At 42.9% G+C, this 18,012-nt stretch overlaps 1 protein-coding gene across 1 annotated transcript in view; it reads left to right on the forward strand.

Annotated features, from left to right (window-relative positions):
- nckap5l (NCK-associated protein 5-like) overlaps positions 1–18,012 on the forward strand; it is a 50,440-nt gene that overhangs the window by 13,689 nt on the left and 18,739 nt on the right. Inside the window, exon 2 of the mRNA XM_069660588.1 lies at positions 9,222–9,306. The gene's annotated coding sequence lies outside the window, so the exon portion shown is untranslated. The remainder of the gene's footprint in view (positions 1–9,221; positions 9,307–18,012) is intronic.

An 18,012-nucleotide genomic window follows, 5' to 3' on the forward strand; every position in this document is an offset into this window, starting at 1 on the left:
TTATTTAAGTTACCTTAACAAACCTCAAACCATTTCAGGAAACTGAACTTGTCAGGGTTTACAGTGTACTCGGAAACATTAAGTGCTCACATCTTTAAAAAAGTAAAGCTTACTCAAATAACACATGTTCATTCCAAACACATAATCATTTCACTTGACTTAACACAGTTAAGTTCTTTTACTTTTCCCAAGGTAATCAGTTTCACTAGAACCGATAATTAATACATTTTCAATTGATGCTCAATTCTGTCAATGGTCTAATTAGTTGAACTGTTGCAGCTCCAGTCTGGTTCGTTTGATTCTGTCTGTCTTCGGGGGTTGGAGGACTTCCTGTCTCACCTTATATAATGAGGCCGTGTGTGCTCGTTTGTTAAAGAGGTGTCAGTCGGTGTGACGACGGTGTGACCTGCGCTGCTTTACATGCTGTTTGCATTGAATTTAAATTTCAGTCACGTGTCCTGCCCCGCTCTGCCTGCAGGGAAAACTTCTTCTTCTTCTTCTTCTTCTCTGGTTATTTTCCAGGCCGGTTTCTCTCCCATTAGTGCACAACTTTTATTGCCCATCCACATTGTTATGCCCCGCTCTCTTTATGTCCACATAACTATTGAGTTTCTGAGCAGTTAGTGAAGATCCTCACTTCAGGGGGAGAGTGGATGGCAGAGGGGGCGACAATAGGCCTTTTATGTGTTGAGAGTTATCCTCGTTCCCTTGTGTTAGCTCCAGGGGACCATGTGACCGGTTCTCATTCAGGTCATGTCAGCCTGTTCAGCCTTTGACCCTCTTAGGAGGGAAACGAGTCCCTCAATGTCCCATTCAGCCCATACAGATGTCTGTGTGCGTTAATGTCTGACACAGCAGAGGTATGACAATCCCCTGACAGGCCTTCAGTCACTTCTTCAGCTGCTATGAGGAGTTAACTGTTTCTGTTCCGAGCTGCAGTGTGACGTATGAACAGATACCAAGAACATGGATCTCTCTAAGTCTGTATTAACGCTTTTTATACGCTGATATGAACATTGGAACAGTAATTGCCTGGTGTAATCTTTCCCAGCTGTTCATACTGCCTATTAAAGGTGAAACAAGTAACATTTGGGTTCAGAAAGTCTTCAAATGACTTCTCCCATGATGAGTCGTGCACTAAAATGATCCCAGATGTTTTAAAGAAGCTTCAAGCTCACAGAAATCTGTAATTTTATACACAATTTTGTTGCGTTTCATTTAGTCACTTAGTCTGGCAAGAATCACCCGATGATGAGTCAGAGAGTGAGGAAGGAAGGAAGTCGGCTAACTGTTTAGCTAAAGTTACTTGCGGCTCTTTCATTAGGATTAAAGTGACATGACATTAAAATAAACATGAAATAAACATCTTGTCCGTGAACATGAATTGTTTCTGCTCGACGCCCGCGAGCTAGTTCAGGCAGGCAACTTGAGCTGCACTGACATGCGTCATTCTCCACAGTCACCTGACAAACAGTTCCTCCTTATTAAACGGTGTATTTAAGCTGCGTGATTTCCTCCTGCCCCGTCATCGTCGCCGCTGCCCTGCACCAGTACTGCGCCCACTCCAGCATCCACCTGCAGCCTCCGGCTAGAGGGGGTTTAAGATATTATCTCATCACTCCTCGAATTTCTGCATGTAAAGTAAATCTGCGAGGAGTGAACACAAGCTATGTTCTGCTGCTACTTTTACAAACGCAAGTTGTCTGACTGAAATACATTTAACAGCAATGTTCTTGTTCTAACGGTCGAGACAACAACTCCCATGATGCCTATTACCTACTTAATGACATCATATTCAATCTTTTGTTATTGTTTTGATTCGGAGAGGAATTGAGGACAAAATCTAGTGATCTGATTCTGTGCAAAGAATTATAATAGATTTTATACTAAAATGTATGAAAATTAAGTAGATATCATCCAGAGTTACAGTGTTTGTGATATTAAAGTCCTTCCTTGTGTTTGCCCGGATAGCAGCTGTTTAAACTTAGTGCAAATCTGCAAAACAACAAACACCACAGCCTTTTTTCATCCCTATTTTTGGCGTCTTCACTTTGGTTTACTCATGCAAGAAATAAAAATAGGGGCACAAACAGAACTTCTCTTGCTTTTTCAAAATTGAACACATTAACAAACAGAAACTGTGCGTGTATGAAAAGGACAAATACAGTACATAAATAATATGACATAATACTTAAACATAATACTTAAACAACAGTTAGTTTCGACCAGGTAATCTGATTGGATAAGAGGCATTCCATGAGTGCTGATGTAGAGAACATCACTGGGACTTTTCACTCTGTGTATCACTCCGCCTCAGCCAGGGGTTCTGAATACAATACATTACAGCATGCCGTGTATGTCTACATTAATCAAGCTGGTACCTCTAAAATTTAAACAGATAAATGTGCACGATAAAGAACGGCTGATCTGTGGTCACCTGTAGACACAGAGTGCAGGAGAATGTTTGGGTTGCTTGGCAACAACAGTCCAGTTTAACTGCGGCACGAGGCTACAGGCTACGACTGAACGAGAGCCGTGATGATATTCAGTACATCACTCCATCCTTCCATTAGTTTTTCCACATAACTGACTGTGGATTTTATCTGAAGGCTCTGAAGTTCTTTTTTTTTTTAACTTGATTTATAGATTTTTATAGAGAGACAAAAACTTCATGGATCTTGTGTAGTCCAACCTCGGGCCAAATGTAGTCTATTATGCTGGAAGAGAGAGCATGGTTTTAGTACATAAGATAAAAATGGTGGTTATATAACCTGTCAATTGAGTGTATCCACACTGAACATAGCTTTAAGACAGACAGATGAATTGTGTTTACATCCACTTTTACTTGTAAGCAGTGTTGGCTATATGCAGACATTGTCTGATTTCCTGCCACTAGGTGGACACAGATTAGAGGCTTGGCGGCGCGGACAGACTGGGCACGGCGGCCATATGTGTTGAGTAATAAGAGGATAAAGCCTCTCTGGACACGAGCTCTTTGATCTGGGTGATTTTTGATGTTGAGCTCAGCGTCTGTCGAGTGCTTTTTTTCTCTCTTTGTTGTGGTTTATTCCTGATGACCTGTGCAGTTTGTCTTTGGGGGTTTATCCCCTGATTTCCCACATTGGATTTATCCGTTTTTTTTAATTGATCTTGTAGGCCCGCCTCTCTTTTACAGACGCATACATTGAAATTCTGCTGTGAATCTGGGACATTTGTATACTGGCCAAACTGGCTGGACTGTTTGTGGTCTAATCTGAATGACAATAGCTTGAAACGTTCGTGTGAGCGCCCTGAGGCTCTTTATTTTAAACATAGGAAGTCTGGTGAGGGGCGATGTCGATTCAGGTCAGGCCTCTTGTCTAGTCTATTAGGGTCAAATTGATAAAGAAGTCAAAGCGTATAGATCTGTGTGTTTTATAAAATGTTTTCAGAGGGATGTTTTGCAGCCTTCTGTTATTGCTTTATTGTATTATCCTCCCACATTCAAGGCCATGAAACCGGTGTTTTCTTCCTCCTGTTGTTGTTGCCTTGGCTCCCAGTCATTCTGTCATCAGACTCGGTTTAGTGTCTGGTATGTCTGAGGGGGGATGAGGATGATGTGGCTTCATTAACAAGGAGAGCAGATGAGTCACCCCGGGTGAAAACCTGCAGAGATGAACCACACTGAGACACAGCTGAGATATGTGAAATAAACCTTAATGACACGATGGAGCGCTCTGTGGAGACAAGCTGCAACTGTAATACTCCTTCACGGAAATCATTATAGTGTACGAGAGATTATTAGAGATGAAACAGAAGGTTAATTGTTTGTATTTTGATTCTTTCTGTCATTTTTTAACCAGAAATGTCAGATAATCTCCGGTTCCAGCTTCTTAAAATGGGAGATCTGAGACTTTTCATTGTTAGAAATGGAATATATTTGGATTTTGGACTCGAACAAAACAAGCAATTTAAATAACTAATGTCAGGCTCTAGGGAACTATATTAGGCATTTTGCTTAATCTGAAAAGGTTATTGGTCATTTTTCATACATAAAATACCAAATAGCTAATCTAATAATATATATAAATTTAAAATATTAAAGATTACATATCAGCTCTAACTCTTAGTTTCAATGTCTATCTGCTGTTCTACATGATTAAGGTCCTGTGTCCACTAAGGGCCCGATCAGACAGAGCACGGTTTAGCAGCTGGGGGCTTTTTTGTCCTTGTTTTCCATGAGAGGGACGCTTTTTGCGCCTCACGTTTTTGAGGAAACGCTCCGAGCACCTCGAGTTGAAAAAACTTCAACTCAGAGCAGAAATGCGCCCGACGTCATGGGCGTTTTTTCTCATTGTCCAATCGGATGAAAGGAGAGGCGGGCCTCCTGTCAGTTTCCAATGTAACGGTTAGGTAAATGACAGCTAATGATTCCGTGGTTGCCTTAACAACAGTAGAAAAAAAAGCCACAGCCCCAGCTGCTAAAACGCGCTCTGTCTGATCGGGTGTTTACTTCCACAAAAAAGGCAGTGCGGCGCACCTCGCATTTTACAGCCTGCAAAATGCGTTCTGTCTGATCGGGCCCTAACAGTGTTTTTTGCGCAGGCAGCGACCACGATCTCAATTTTAGAGTGTGCTTCTTGGTCCTTACTGTTGCTAGGTTACGAAAGTTGTCTGGCGGCACTTCAGCTTCCCTTGGTAGTGACCGTTAAGTCTGTTTTGAATCGCTCTGTATGCTTAATATTTGCTTTTAATCAAGGAAATTTTACATAGAAAATATAAAACAATGTAAAGGAATTGTGTCCTGGCGTTAGCAGCAGCTCTAGACCTGGAAATGTGTCCCTCAATAAAATGAAGGGGTTAGCCTCTCCTCTGCCATTGAAGTTGATGTGTTAAGTCCCGCCCCCTTTTGATTTTGATCGGTTGGTGAGGGAGAAGTGATGTTGACGAGCGCGGCGGTGTTCCAAAAGTTTAACTATTTTCAACTGAGAGCTCTGACACCGGTTAATCAGAGGGTAGCTGGTAGCTAACTTGGGCTTCATCTGATCGCATTAAAATAGTTTAAAAGACATTATACCCAGAGCTCCATCCAATCGGTAAAATGTACACATGTTCATTGAGAAAGTACGGTCTGTTTACATAAATACTTTCCTATTTGTTGCGATAAATTCTGCATTTTGCGATGTGTTTATTGCAAATGCTCAAATTGCAAAAACGATTTATTGTGCAGCCGTAGTGTTAAGTTAGCTTAAAGCAACCTTTCATCTGCAGGTCACATTTAAAAACACAGTGATAAAAACATCTGGATAAACTAGACAACAACACAAGACATATACAACCAATATAATAATACACAAAGACGTATATCGGCATAAGCTAATAATGGCAAATATATGTTGTTTAATTAGTGTGCAAATCAGTTTAATGTCTCGGGTTGTAGGAACAAGTTTTTCCTTTATTGTCTCGGGTTTATTTTATTCATCATGACAAAAATAATGTTAAATTTCAGCCCTGTACTCCTGTTGTGAATGAATTCTGCTCTCCAGTCTCTCCTCTCTCCCTCTGCGTGGTCTTACAGGCCTCAGTCCAGCACTTATTACCGCTGTGATTGAGAAAGACAATCCTCTTAGCAGCAGAGTCTGTTTTATTTCTAGGCCACTGAGTGAACGTCTCTGTGCAGAACTCCTGTCAGCTCAGCCGGGCTGTCGGATATCCTCTCCCTGTCTCTGTTACGTTCCTTTGTCCGCTACATGGTGGGCTCTCTTTTTCAAACACAACCCCCCCCTCCACTCTCTCCACCTCTTTACGGCCTGAGCCGGCAGCTGCAGGGTTAATGTTTAGCAGCAGCAGCAGCAGAAGCAGAGAGAGGCTGGAGTAGTAGCGGGAGGAGGAGGAGGAGGAGGAGGGGAGTGGGAGAAGGAGAGCGGCAGTGAGGTGGGGGCTGGTCCACAGCTGTTGTAGTAGGCAGGGTCTATTGGGGTAGGAAGCCTGCCTCACTCGCCCTGGAACAATGGGAGACATGGCAGCCTCTGCAGACAGCACAGACACACACACACAATGCACATGCCCAAGGACGGGCCTTCTTTTCTAGCCGTAGCGTACAGGAAACCGGCTTCCTCGCCACACTCGCAGGGTGACGGCACTTTGAACAGGGAGGGAAATAATCTCCTCCGCAGCCGGAAAACAGAAATGTAAGGTTGTGGCCTCTCTGTCGCTCTGTCTCTTCTTTTTTATCCCTTCCCTGTGGTGCCTTACATTTCACTCAGGAGATCTCGGATGCGCTGACTGAATGACTGAGAAGGCAGCAGGAGCAAGGTGAGCTAACCTAAACTGTGAATCAAGGGTGGGATTCAATAAATCTTTAAATATACGGATCGATTCTTACAGCTGACGTGTGTTTCCTGGCTGTGCTTGCTTGTTGTGACGGCGTTTCTGTGTCATAATAAAACAGATTCTTACCTGCAAGAGATTTAAGTGATGCTACAGTGAGGGGACACATGTTTTGTGTGGTTTTATTGTGACAGGAATGGACTAGTCTTACAGCTGACAGGGGGTTTTATGGGCTGTTTCCTTGTTGTGATGGCATTTCTGTGTCCAAATATGGCAGATTTGTACTCGTATTTAAGCGCTATAACAGTAACAGGATGCGTTTTGTGCGGGTTAATTGTGACTTGGAAGAACCCAAAATGAGAGTCAAGGGGGGGATGATATGTAAATGTGTAGATACTGATTGATTGCAAAATCTGACACGCAGTTTCTTTGCTCTTTTTGCCGCATTTGCCTGTTTTTACTTTTAAAGAGATTCAGTCAGGTGAAACATGTTTTGTGTGGTTTTATTGTGACATAAAAGGATGAGGAGGACCCCAAAATGAGAGCCAAAGGGGGGATGATATGTAAATTCGTAAATACTGATTGATTTTTACATCTGAGGAGGTGTTTCATGAGCTAATTTGCTTTGTTTGCTTGTTGTTTCTGGGTCGAAATAGGAGGATTTTTACTTGTATAAGATTGAAGTGTTGTAACAGTTAGGGACACATGTTTCGTGTGACATGAATGGACTAGGAAGCCCCGAAAATGAGTCGTTTAAAAGGTGTTTCCTGGGCTTTGTTTGCTCTGTTGTCTTGTCTTGTTGTGACGGTGTTTGTGTCAAAATACTCAATAATACTGTTAGAGATTTAAACAGCGAGGCAGCACATTTTTTTGGTGCTTTTTTTGTGACATAAACGGGCTTTGATGACTCCTAAGCAGGTGTGATTTGCTTCCTGTGCGTGCGTTTCAGTTAGCATTGTGGGCTAGCTCACATTTTCGGACAGCAGCCTCGTGGTTGTCGTTTTTTTTCTGTTTTTATTTCCACACAGAATCACGGCCGGTTGTTTTTGGTTGCAGCAAACAATGTGTCATAAATCTGCCAAGTGTGTTCGCGGCTGCTGGAGGAGGACGGAGCAGCTTTGAATCTTTGCGGTTGAAACGTGTGATGAGACAAAAAACTCGGAAGACCCGTGATGTGTTTCTGCGGGGCGTGGAGGTCGCCTGGCACAGTTATTAAGAAGCATCCCTGCGATCACTTTGATTGCTCTCAGACATTCATGGCGAACATCCAACCTTTCAGGCCCTTTTTGGAGAAGGGAGCTCCCCTCCTCCTCCTCCTCCGTCCCCTCCCCCACCTCCTCTCCGCTCCTCATCCCAAATATTGCTTGTGTACGATTCGTCTCGGTGTGTACAGCCAAACATCAGACAGGAAACGGCACCGAGGGAGCCCGGCAGCCTGATTCTGTCTCCCCCACGTCTCTCCCCCTCTTTGATATTTATCTGCATCTTTATTAATGAAGCAGACAATCACGTTGTAACAGTGCGTCTGCAGAAAAACCAGACTTTTTGCCCTACATTTTCTCTTTCTGCGGCGGGTAGCTTCCGTCTTCACCAATCCCCTTTAATTCCACCATGTAAGGACTTAGGTTTTTGTCACATTGTTTACATCTCCCGCCTCCTCTCTCTGCCTACACAGCAAGAACTTCAATCTGCGCCTCACCAGATTGGCAGATGGAAAGGGTGGTGTTTGACATATCCTGAGACGGCCTTGCCTATGCCAAATCCCCAAGAGTGCGACTGACATGATTTAAGAAGCTTTTGTGCATTTCTTCTCTGCTTCGGCTGAGTCGCCTTTTGATATTTTTTTTTTGTGGTGTGCCCTCATTCCATGAATCTCATCCACTCATCCTCGTCTGCAGCGTCGCACCAAACCTCTTTGAAAACCCGCTGCGCTCAATATTTCATCACTTTCTCAGCATCTAAACATCAAACTCTGTCCTTTTAGTGGTGTCGTCGACCTCTCTCATGCTTTTGTTTATTTTTAGCTCTCGATGTGTCGTGTTTGTGATCTTTGCTTCATGACACAGATCACTGCTCCTTCAGGTGTACCCAGGAGAACGCTGCTACACCAGATCACCTGCTCCCGCTCTGTTAAAAACCAGATTGAGCGGGCAGATGCTCAACACCTCTAATCCCATTTCAGTTTGACAAGATCTAAAAGGATCAGGCCCCGTTACCCAGCAGACCCACGCTTCTGGAAATGAAGAGTTAACGCTGCAGCTAAACATATCTGTAGTGATCAGATGGAAGCAGCAGACGCAGCGTCCCATTTTAAACCTCTGCAGAAAGTGATTAACAGGGACCTCTGTTAATGGGGAAACCCACATCAGACTGAAAACTTCCAGGAGTGTGTAAAGTCCTGCGTTATCAGAAAGACATAAAAGGGGAGTTCTTAAACGCTGTGTCTGCTGAATTATTCATCCATCTTTCTTTCATTACACTTCACAATGACTCGGAGATGAAAGGGAAGACGAGAGGAGCAGAGCGAGATAGAGGAGTGGGGGCTTGTGGTCTTGGCATGGCTGGCGTCTGCCGAGCGCTGGTATCTCCCGAGGGCAATGCAGCGCCTTCCTCTCCTCCCGGTTTCCTGTTCGCTCGCACATCGGAGGAAAGCTGCAGCCTTAGCCCGCTGCAGTCCGACATAGCAGAGGTGACATTGGCCTGAAAAAACACCCAAAACGAACCGGTTCCCAAACCTACCGCAAACCAAGCTACTAAAGATTTCATCCCACCCGACTAAATCTGCTTTTCCGTGCTGTGATTCTCGACACGAATAGGATTGGCAGAGATGTGAGGAGGGGTTTTTCAGTGGAGGAAAGGAGGCTGCAGGAGTTTATTTACTGAGATGTGTCCCTGTGTTTTCTCTCCCTCAGCTCCTTGGTGTTGTTGTTGGGAGACAGAGGTGCCTGACAGGAGACGGACTCCTCTAAAAGGATCATAAGGAGGCTGAAACCACAGGTGAGTCTGTTTTTTAGATTAGAAATGTTTATATTGTAATGAATCAACTCTCGGGGGTTTCATCGATACAGCTCAAAGAAATGCAACAATTCTTTCCTTTCTTTCTCGAGCTGGTTGATTTCCTGATTGATTATTTGTTTGGTCCAAAAGATGTCAGAAAGATGCAAAAAATGCCCGTCATCGCTTTCCAGAGTCCAAGTTATAATCTAGCTTGTTTTATCCAAATAATGTCCTCCGTTGATGAACCAAAACTTTCCAACAGAGACTTCTTTCATTGGTGTGACCACTGATAACACAAATTAAAGTCCTTAGGCGTCACCAACTAAACTAACTCACTATTCTGCTGTTATCATTTGACACCACAAACTGATATCATGTCTCCCTGTTCTGATGGGCGGAGGAGTGAGTCGCAACACCCGATGCTCCAGCAGAATTTAGTAATATTTAAATCTTTGGAGTACAATTTAATTCACTATGCTTTTTCCGTTTCCTTGACGATATTTTATAGTTAAACACACAGCTTCAAAGGAGCTCATGCTTTGGATAACCAGGACACATGAAGACTGAGACACTTTCTTCACTATGCCAGCAGATTATTGCTATTAGTCGGACGGAGCGACGAGAAGTTATCCGAGCTAACTTCCAAGCAGTGTTGGGCTATGAATTGGTAACGCTTACAGAGCTACAGGCGAATAAGGACGACTTCACAAATGACTACAGTTCAGACTGACATGGCGAGCATAACACTCTCTTTAACATTAATTCATAAGTGTTGGCTGGACTGCCTCAATGCCAGACAGTATATATAGCGTTAGCCTGGCTTTCCTGCTTTTTAGACGCTGAATCCTCAGCTGTCTTTGAGCAGTTTAGCTCTTCACAGATGGAGTTCTAAAAAACTTCGACAAGGACCCCTGTGTACAATCTCAGTTAACCATCTTTGCCATTGTTTGCTCCGTATTATTGTAAACAAACACTGTAATTCAATGTCAAAAACAATGAAACAATAAGACAAGGCGACACAATTTCTGGTCAGCCAGGTGCAGCAGTGTGTATTAGATTCGTTTCTGGGTGTCAGGCTTATAGCTTAAAAATAAGGGACAAAAGGGGACAACTGTAACAGGAGCAATATAGACTGATAGTCATCCCCTGATTCTTTGCAGATGATGTTTTCATTCACACTTAATAACCCTTTCACACATGCACTCTGGAAAATCTGAGGGACGGGCTATCTGGAAATTGTCCAGAGTTTTCCTTTCACACACGTCCCTCACAGCAGGAGATGTTCTTATTCGTCCTGTTATCTGTGCAGTGGTTGGCGCTGTTGCCTCACAGCTATAAGGTTCTTAGTTTGAATCCCGGTTCAGACGTAGTGGGCCTTTCTGTGTGGAGTTTACGTTCTCCCTGTGCATGCGTGGGTTTCCCTCCGGGTACTCCGGCTTCCTCCCACAGTCCAAACACATGCTCGTTAGGTTCATTGGTGACTCTAAATTGCCCGTAGGTGTGAATGTGAGCGTGAAAGGTTGTCTGTCTCTATGTGTCAGCCCTGTGATTGACTGGCTATCAGCACAGGTTGTAATCCGGCCTCTCGCCCAATGACAGCTGGGATACGCTCCAGCCCCCCGTGACCCTGAACAGGATAAGCGGTATACATAATGGATGGATGGATGGATGAGTGTCGCTCTTGCACCTCTTCTAAACGTCATCACCCAGCCTACTTGCTTGTGGTGGATGTTCCTGACTATTATCTGCTGCGTTCACACATCGGCTCAGCCTCTTTTTTCTTTTTAAGTTTATTGCTTTCGTCTATTAGATCGGATAGCTGAAGAGAGACAGGAAATATGAGGAGGAGAAAGTGGTGGATAACACCAGATAATCAGCAGACTGGGAGTCGAGAGGCGACTGTAGCCTCTATACATGGGACGCCTGCTCTACCAACTAAACCAACTAAACCTGCTAAACCTGCGCCCCCTCACCCTGAGTTCTTGTGGACATTTTACTCGGAGGTTGGCAGAAAAAAGTCTGCATGAAGTCGTGGCGAAAAATTTGGCCGTTTGCGTTCACACATGCAGCCCACCCGGACAATGTCTGAGACACTTTAAGAAGTGCAGTGCCTGTGTGAAGGTGGCTAATGACGTTGAATTAATTTGCATCTATTTGCCTTGGTTATAGTGAATGTTGCTCTTCCTGTGCACACTGAACTTCTTGCTATCATCATTTTCTTTATGTCGAGCATGTCTGATCTAGAAACAGTAACATGGGAGGCCAGACTTCATGTTGGTTGACTTGCTGTTCTCTTCCTGTTTGTTGGGGCTTGTTTGTGATCCGACTCGTTGGTTGATACTGAGCTCTTTCTGTCTCTGAAAAGTTAAACTGACCTTTACAGAAGTCGCTGCTGGGTAATTTGTTTAAAGGACACCCTGACTATTTATTTACAGTAGATGACACGTTAGTTTTCCCCTGGTGTCCGGTTGCCCTTTATTTGTTTGTGATGAATGCTCGGCAGTGTCCCTCGGCTCACATTCTTCATGTTCAGGTATCCGTTTGAGTCATTTCAGGGAGAACAAAAGCTCCACATGCTCGCTTGGCTCAGAGGCGAACACATGATCCCCTGTGTTTTGTTCACTGATTTGAACGCCGAGCCTCGCTGCACTTTGTTTACACTTGGCAATGTCGCGTTTAGTGGCCGTGTTTGCGTGTGTGTGTGTGTGTGTGTGTGTGTGTGTGTGTGTGTGTGTGTGTGTGTGTGTGTGTGTGTGTGTGTGTGTGTGTGTGTGTGTGTGTGTGTGTGTGTGTGTGTGTGTTTAAAGGGGTGGATTTACCAAACAAAAAGATCTGCACTGACTTCGACCTCCACTCTTATCTGTTTGCTCCTATTTGCCTTCTTCCTGCTTGTTTCCCTTTTTATTATCAGTGGCAGCCTCCTCTCTCCTTTTCGCTCTGCTTTATTTCTCATTTTAAAGTCACAGAAAACAAAACAAAGACTTATTTTTCAATCACTGCAAATGTTCTGTAGAACAACACGCATGCTTAAAGGTTAGGAGCAGATATTACTCTCATAACACATCACACTTCCCCTGTGATAACATGAGAGAGGCTGCAATTAATGATTAGTTTCCTTATTAATAACATTTTTGACTATTTTCTCAATTAAAAAATAACATAAATTGTTTATAAAATAGCAGATAATACATGAAAAACCATAAAAAACATTTCCAATCAAGTTGAGTCCTGTCAAGCTATTCCAACCAGTGGAAAAGAGACATTAAACTCTATAAAATATGATGATCTGTCCTATAATAAACTACTTAATAGTATAAAACATTGGAGCTGAAATTATTTGTTTAATTTCAGCAGTTTTTATGGTTAAAAAAAACAGCATTTATCTCCATTTTCTGCACTTTTACAAACCAAACAATCTAATCAAAGAAACATTGGATAAATCCATAATGGACATTAGTCGCAGCGTTTTCACATACACAAGTGTCTCCTCAACCAGCTGCAACAAGAAAATCCTGCTTTAAATTAGTTACAAAAAGGGCACGAAGCTCTGCAGAGCCCAATAGTACAGTTTCCTATGTTATACTAATCTGCAAACACAACCAATACTTATGTGTAGATCTCCAAAAATATGGAGGTATCCGGCTGAATAATCATCACCATTTTATTTGTGCATTTATGTTCTTATATACTGTATTTATTATGGTTTTATAATGTGCTATAATTCACATACTTAAAGAGGGGTATTAAGCTGTTTCACATTTTAAATCATATATATAATGTTACAATGTTGGATGTCCAGACCAAACGTGGGTGAAGTTTCAGATCTGTAGGTAAAAGTATGTCGGAGTAATCCAGGCGTCTCAGCTCAGTCTGCAGGCTGCTGTGAACGCCAGGTTTCACACTGTTTTTTCTACACGCTGCACTTTGTGTGCAGCCTCAGCAGGCTTTCGGAGAGCTGGCCAATCAGAAGAAAGCGGGCTTGTAGGGGCGGGGTTTCTTAAAGGGACAGAGCTGACTGAGTCGTTTCAGGCAGAGTCTGTATGAGGGCCTGCGCAGAGCACCAGTGTGAGAAATATTAGGAGTTTTTTTAACTGTAAATTATGCTAAGCTACTCCACAGGTATCACAGAGTGAAATATGAAGCTTGAATAAGAGAACACTTTATTAGCATATATATAAATCTGCAAATATCTAAACACTGGACTGAAATAACATTATGAACGTGGCAGCTTGTTCTGTAAAACAGATGTTACAAAAACTATCTACACAAGTCAGAAATGTTACGCTTTTTATGGATGATTCTGCAACTATTTAGACACCAGTGTTTTGGTCAATACTTTCGTTGCTTGTTCCTGAGGCGTTCTGGATCTGCTCCAAAATGTAACCAGGTTCATCCAGCAACACGTTTACATCAACTTTCTTAACAATCAGACCCTAAGTTTTCTATAATCCTACGGACAAAAAGACAAACTGCACAAAAGACATAACATCCTTGTCATAGGTAAACATAAGTTAATGATATAAAAGTACAACAGTCACTGGAGGCATTTTTCAGCATTGAGTCCTTTAACTCGTCCTTTTTATACACTTTAATTTACACATGTTTAAATGCAGGAGTTTGACTCGTGACAGAGTATTTTTACACTGTGGTATGTATACTTTAAAGCACACTCCCTCCACCGCCCAGCAGTGCCGTGTGCAGAGCAACATTAGCCCTCTCTGCAGGTCCCTGGTGGCTTCTCTCTGACAGCTCCAGCGGCTGAAAGTCTGCCAGCCGAGCTCCGTGGAAGGAGCTCCCTGGCACTGCAGCCCCACTGGGACACATTGACCCTCTGCTCTGCCCCGTCAATGAACCTCTGTGTTGCAGAGTTAAAGGCCAGTCACCGGCTCTGAAACCACCATGAAGACAATGATACGGTTTACAAAGCACCCAGCAGACCCCTCTGTCAGTTATATGCTCTGTTTCTCTGCTCTCTTTTATTCTCTGTGCCTTTCCAGAGGATTAAATTTAGACTGTGAGACCATGCAAGTTTATTTGTACAGCAGCTTTTACCAACAAGGCAATTTAAAGTTTGTATGCAAGAGTTAAAAGAGTAGATATAAGAGAAACACAAGTCAGTATGAAAAGACAAATACAGCTTAGAGCTGCAGCTTAAAGTAGACGTTGCAAAAGTGCCAAACGTCGTCCGGTTTCAGCTTCGCAATCGAAGGATTTCATGCTTTTCTTTGATTACATTTTTGACCTTTTGGTGCACGAAACAAATCTGCAGATTCACTGATAAAAAAAATAACTGTTAGATTTAAGGCTGCAACTAACAGTTGTTTTCATTGTGGATTATTTCCTTGATTAATCGATTAGTTATGTGTTCTATAAAATGGCAGAAAATGGTCTTGTGTAATGTCTTGTTTTGTCCACAACCTAAATATATCCAGTTTAAATTCAAAGAGAAGTAAAGAAACCAGAAAATGTTAAAATTTAAGATCCATCCATCCTTTCATTATCTTCACCGCTTACCCTCTTTAGGGACACAGGGAGGCTGGAGCCTATCCCAGCTGTCATTGGGCGAGAGGCGGGGTTACACCTGGACTGATCACCAGTCAATCACAGGGCCGACACACAGAGACAGACAGCCTTTCACGCTCACATTCACACCTACTGAAAATTTAGAGTCACCAATGACCCTAACGAGCATGTGTTTGGGCTGTGGGAGGAAGCCGGAGCACCCACGCATGCACGGGGAGAACATGCAGACTCCACACAGAAAGGCCCGCTTCGTCTGAACCAGGAGCCTTCTAGCTGTGAGGCGACAGCGCTAACCACTACACCTCTGTTCAGCCGAAATTTAAGATGCTAAATTCAAAAAACGTATTATTTTTCTTCTACAAACCACTCTAACTCATTAATCACAATGGCTCCCGATTGATTTCATATTTGTCTCATCGTCACAGCTTTAGTTTGATCGTCCTGATGAAACTCCTTTGCTAAGTTTGGAGTATTCAACACAGTCCTTTTTTTTGTCCAGACTTTAAATGTTGCACATTTAGTCATGAATATTTAATGTGCGAGAGACATTTAAAATTCAAACCATGTTTTTCAAGAACAAGGCCATTCAAAGTGCTTTATATAAGAATCCTTTAAGACGAGTTTGGGCTGCAGAACAGAAGGAGAGAGTTACACAGAGAATACGCTTGTACAGTGAGAGGAGCGACTAAATAAGCACAAAAAGAAGTCTTCCACAGCTCCGGCAAAAAATTAAGAGACCACTGCAAAAATACGTTTTTCTCTGGTTCTAAAAATGAACTTTTGTTTTATTGTTTGCAGCATTTCTCCTCCTTTCAAATCAAGTCTTTTACTTGCAGAAAATGACGACTGGTTAAGAAAACCAACACGTTTTTTAGAGCTGGAATAATGCAAGTTCATGTTCATGTTTCAACAACAGAATGTTTTAACTCGGGAAGAGTTCACAAATCAATATCTGGTGGAATAACCTGGTTTTTAATCACAGCTCTCGTGCATCTCTGCATGCTCTCCGTCTGTCACAGAGCTGCTGGGTGACGTTAGGCCGCTCTTTGTTCGCTGGGCTGTGACCGTCCATCTTCCTCTTGATCACATTCAGGAGGTTTTCAATGGTTCAGATCTGGATCGGGCTGAAAAGAGAGAGAGGCTGATTTAAGGAACGCTCGCAGAGGTCTTTTAATTCTTTCCGGAGCTGCATATTGATTTAAAAGAACTGACAGAGTTGGAGCCCATCTCAAATTTTCTGGTAGATTTTGTTCCAGATCTGTGGCGCTTAAAACTAAACGCTTCTTCTCCGTGTTTTGTTTTGACTCTGGGGACAGTAAGCAGACCTGACCCTGATGAAATGGAGCTTCATAGTGGAGCAGATTGAATAAAAAATGAGATGATAATCAATCAATCTTTCGAGGAAAACTACTATCATTCTGTGGTTGCAGTTTCTCCAACAGGATTTAAATGCTGCGGTTATTTGTTTCGTTGTTTAGTTTACACAAAATCTGATTTTGAAGATTTCACGTTTGACTGAACTTTTAGGAAATCCAGGATTGATAACTGAAGTAATCGTTATGTGCCGCTGCAGCTCCGTGTCCCTAAACGTTTCCCTGTTTCATAAACCAACAGCAGTATTTAAAAATCAATCCTCTGACACACAGGAAGCCGCTGCAGAGATCTGAGAAGTGGAGTGATGTGTGATTAATAATGACTGAGCCTCTTCATGCTCTCTCATCAGTTGATCGGCTCTTTGATCGGACGTTGATATGACTCAGATCCTGATCTTGTTGCAGACGTGAAGGCCTGCTGGATTCTGGATAGATGGCTTCTTTTTGCAGCGAGGCTTGTGACATTAACTGTGCACATGAAAAGAAACCACATCAGCAGCAGCAGCGGTGGCAGAACCACATTCTCATGTTATATTTAGCCTCACTTTTGTTGTCTTTTAGTGCACGCTGTAATTTCCATACGAATGCAAACGCAGCACGATGAGTGCCTGCTCGTCTGCGCTGCTGCCCGGAGCTTTAATGTGCATTAGAGAGGAGAAGAGCTGGTATTTATAACCACTCCCGTATCCAAGGTCAAACGGATGGCTAATATCTGCTTCCTGCATTGATCAGGCCTCCATTATACGTGTAGATGTGTGTGTGTGTGTGTTCGGTCGATCGCAGCTCAATAAGCCCCCTTCACTTTGGACGCTGCTGCTCAGGTCTGTCAGTCAGGATTCACCGTCCGTGTTCGATGATGTTCCTGTAAACGCAGACAGCTCCGGTTACACAGAGCCTGCAAGCTCTCTGCTGATTTCTTATGAAACTGTTGGAAGCCATCGAACATTTCCCAGTACTGAGTGTTTCACTTTGTGTTTTTATAGACACGTGCCAGAACCATTACCTGAGTGTCTCTATCAGTGCCGTTGTAAAGCATCTTATAACACAACTGATTAGCCACTATTTTTATCACTTATTAAGCAGTGGATTATCTCTCAAGTTATTATCATCTTTTAATCAATGACTGTATATAAAAATGGACGACGCGTCTCCATCTATTCTCATTGCACGAAATTAAAGCCATAAAACCCTGCTGACATTTTTGGAGCCAGAGCTGTGCAGATCGCCAGTGGAACCACCAAGATACCACACATTGCTTCAGACCAACACAAGAAGCTGTTCTGCTGTTAAATACGGCAGACGTTCACAGATACGGAAGGTTCAACGTCTGTAGGGATTGTTATAGTTACGTCTCCTCTCGCCGTTCCTCCTCTACTCTGCAACTAGAGAACAGAACGCTGCAGGAGCCCGATTTGTCAACAGAGCTGTCAATCATGAGGCCACACCCCCTTTTTATAGCATCAAATAACTAATTAAAAGTAAACTTGTCAGAAAAATGAACACTTGGACGTAAATCAGCATGATAAGAACTAACTATAATGACAGAGAAAAATGTATTTGACGTGTATTTTATAGTTTGACTCATGTCCCATCTGTTAACATGGAGGAGGCGGGCTTTATGAGCTATACTGCAGCCAGTCAGCAGGGGGCGATAGAGAGGGTTTGGCTTCACTTTTAGGGAGCTGTCATGTCGGCCATCTTTTTATACGGTCTATGATTATAATCTATGAATAATCAAAGTTAAAATAAAACTGCTCATAATGGCCGAGTCAAAGTCTTCCTCTTGTTGTTTTCGTGTGCATCAGTCTCT

The sequence above is a fragment of the Semicossyphus pulcher genome, unplaced genomic scaffold (genome assembly GCF_022749685.1).
Source record: "Semicossyphus pulcher isolate SPU_LCO1_2020_fin unplaced genomic scaffold, fSemPul1.0.p SCAF_13, whole genome shotgun sequence".
In the NCBI taxonomy this organism is placed as follows: domain Eukaryota; kingdom Metazoa; phylum Chordata; class Actinopteri; order Labriformes; family Labridae; genus Semicossyphus; species Semicossyphus pulcher.